Here is a 3892-nt window from a genome sequence, read left to right as displayed (position 1 = left end):
ATGGGATACGTGACATTTATTTTGGGATTGAGCAATAGAAACTCGATTATATTGTAAAATCAAAATGTCACATATAAAAAATTTAAACGCAATCTCGAGTGATTGTAAAATACATTCAAAAAGGAATGTCATATTAAATTTCTTTCAATCCTTTAACTTTTGCAACAAGATTTTTTTATTACGAAATTAACATAAATGGTGATAGACATTAAATATGGAAATTTATATAATTCTTTCCGGTTAAGGTTAAAGTCAAATATCATTTTTAATATGGACTTCTTTTATTTTAGCTACTTGCATATAATACTTTCTATAATTGTATAGAAATGTACGGACAATTAGGGATTTGCAACATTCCTTTGTGGCAATGGGATATTCATTTTTTTTTTCAAATCTCCTGGGTCAGAACTTTTTTAATTGTGTATATATATCATACTATTCTAATATCTACGGTATTACAACCTAAACGTTCGAAAACTAGCAAAGAAAATGAGTGGCATGAATTTCATCTCTGATTTGAGCCAAAGAAGTCTTTGTGGAAGATGGGTGAAAGTCATAAAATTTTGTAAGCAGTATTCGGCTGCTGGTGGAGAGACCAGTGAAATGGTTTTCTTATGCTATATATATTCTTTAAATCTTAAAAAAAAAAATCAAATGTTACTTCTGCTAATCTATATAGGGGTGTTCAATTTTGATGTCGGTTCGGTTTCTTCGGTTTTTTTCAGTTTTTCGGTATTCCAGTTTTTAAAAAATAGCTACCATATTAAAGACCATATCTATTTTGGTTTGGTCTGGTTTATATACAACCAGTTTCCAATTTATTTGGTTTTATACCAAAATACCATAAATATAATCTTTTATAACATTTTCTCTCTAATAACATTTTGTTTCAAAAAAAAAAAAAGATCTTTTATAATTTTGTAAATTTTACTTTATATAATTAAATATTGGCTTTAATAAAACACGAAGATACTTTGGTTTTTAAATAGACTATTTTATTTTAAAATTTAAAATAATTAGTAAACATATTAAGTTAATAACAATAATATTTTCTATAGAATAGAAAAATTAGCAATCCATAATATTATTAACTAAATATTAGTGTACATATATGTCAGCGTAAGAAAAATAAAATTATGTTTTTTATTTTTTTAATTTGATAAAGATGAAATATATCTTTTGACTTAAAATAAAATATTAAATTAGTAAAATAAAAATTTTAAGTATGAAGACCATATCAATAAATAAATTATGTATATGTTACTAATTATATTATAGAATTTGCATATAATTATACAACATATTTTCATTTTATTCGATTTGATCAGTATAATTAGTTTATATGCCAAACCATATCCATATAGCGCATTTTTAAAAAAATAACATTCATTCGGTATATTCGGTATTAACAAATTCAAAACATTTTTTCTATTTCGGTTCGGTTTTACCGGATTGAACTCCTAAATCTAAACCATGTATAATATCTCACTATTGCTTTTACCTATTCAATATCTATTGATTAAATTTATAATTTTTTTAGGCTACTCATTCCGCGCAGGGCGCGGATCATCACCTAGTTATATATTAAAAGAGAAGCATTGTAATAAATGCATTAATATTGTCATAGACATGTGGCAGTCTCACAATGAGTTGATAATAAGTATGCTAACGCGTTCACACTATATTCATAAATGTGTTCACACTATGTACTTTGCAATTTTTTTAATATAAAATTCACATACATGGTTCCAATAAAACTCTAGATTTTTCGGTTCGAATAAAAATAGATAACGAATCAAAAGCCAAACTATATATATATTATTTTTATTATTTACGGATAATGTTGAGCAAAATATTCATAAATTTTGATTCGATTCGTTATCCGTTTATTTGAACCAAAAAATCTGGATATCCGTAACTCTACGAAACAAATCAAATACTAAAATACGATATCCAAAAAGAAGCAAATCACAAATGCCAATATTTTTAGGAACATATATCTAATTCGATCTGTTATATGCATATATACACATATATGTAAAAAATTATATATATACGTTATATATATTATACTTTATATCAGTTTTACATTATTTTTATGAATTAAATTTATTATATTAGGTACTAGAATTTAAAAAGTTAAATAATGTTTTATTTTTGTAATAAAATGTTATTATTAAATCTTTCAATTATTTTTAAAATTTTATTTTATTTACGGATAAAATCGGATATTCTTTAAAATTCTAAAACATTTCGGATATCCAAGTCACCGAATATCTAGGTGGCTAAAGATCGAATCGACACAAATGCTTCCAAATATCCAGATATTCGATCTGTGCCCACCCCTATTTACGGATACAATTTTATTTTCTTTATATGTAAAAATGACTAATTTCAAGGCCTTTTTTTTAATTAATTTTAATTTTATCTTTCATGTATTATTTTGAACAAAAATGTCATTTAATATTAATTAACAATATATTTATATATTTTTCAACTATTTTTATATGCTTTTTACATGCATATATATGTGGACCTTGATGTGAACACCTTGTAACTAAGTATTCACCACAACTTAAGTATCTAATTTTTTTTTAAAGTTGAAATATTTTTTCTTAATGCTTCTTTCACTACCGACCAAATTGTAGTGAAATGATTTGTCTTAATAATTTTCTTTTCTTTTTCTTAAACTATTATCTGTTTAGAAACTATTGGTTCGACATGACGACTATCTAAAATTCATAACATGAAAATAAACAAATAATATTAATTTTTGGTTTTTACCGAAAAACCAAAAAATCAAATATTTTAACCGAATAAACTAAAATGAATATTAATTTAAAATAATAGTTATATTTTAGACGATTAAAAACCAAAAAAAAAAACTTAAAACCGAACCAATATCCAGATTAAACAGATTTAATATTTTTTTATTAAAAATAACGAAACTAATAATCACATTCCGGCACAGGTTATTACCTAGTTGTTAGATATTTTATTGGCTCTCTCTCTCTCTCTCTAACCTAGCTACTCGAAATCTTGTGGGACTGAATATTTTAATTAGGGTTTTACTCTTTTATCGTTTTTCATTAAATTAATTGTAGAATTTGATTAAGAATGTCTTCTGGACAAAACCCCAAGATTATGACCATGGAGAAAGGATCTGACCTCATTGATGCCGCTGTTACTAAGCTCAAAAAGATTCTTGAAGCAACGCATAAACCTGATTTTGTGCCTGGCGAATATATTGGAAACTACACTATGGTTTACAATAATTGCATCCAGAAACCACCTCACGATTTGTCTCAACAGCTTTATGAAAAATATGGTGGCATCTTTGAAGATTATGCCACTCATACGGTGAGTATACCATCGACCCGCTTTTTTATTTTTATTTATTTACTAGGGTTTTCTTATAAATAGTTTTTAACACATATATTTTTGTGTGTTAGGTGTTGCCCTCTATCATGGAGAAGCATGATGAATACATGCTGAGAGAGCTTTCTCACTAATAAGATTATGGTCAGGTGGTTATCTCACTTCTTCTTCTATCTTGACCCCATTACTTCACTGCACGGCGAAGCCTTCCAAGCCTAACTGAAGTTGCCTGTTTCCGCGACCATGTTTATAAAGTTCACTGCGATGTCAAACAAGTTGTTATAGCAATGGTAAGTAATTAATGTATATAAGACTCTGTGATGATGTTTAGACAGAACTCTATCTGACACGGTTTTGTATTTTCTAGATTCATAAACACTACAAGAAAACAACGATATTCTGACGGACATTCCGACGGAAAATGAAATCCTCGGAATATCCCGAGGGATTTCCGAGTAAATTCCGAAGAAACACAAAATTTGGTTTCCTCGGAATTTCCTCGGAATATACCGAC

General features: G+C 27.1%; 1 pseudogene; it reads left to right on the top strand.

The window, feature by feature from the left end:
- The first annotated feature begins 3117 nt into the window (after nucleotides 1-3117).
- Nucleotides 3118-3892, top strand: part of LOC106323858 — a 10597-nt pseudogene continuing 9822 nt past the window's right edge.

This window comes from Brassica oleracea, chromosome C2, assembly GCF_000695525.1.
Source record: "Brassica oleracea var. oleracea cultivar TO1000 chromosome C2, BOL, whole genome shotgun sequence".
Classification (NCBI taxonomy): Eukaryota; Viridiplantae; Streptophyta; class Magnoliopsida; order Brassicales; family Brassicaceae; genus Brassica; species Brassica oleracea.
The sequence above is the reverse complement of the archived record's forward strand: the minus strand, read 5'-3'. Positions and strand labels throughout refer to the sequence as shown.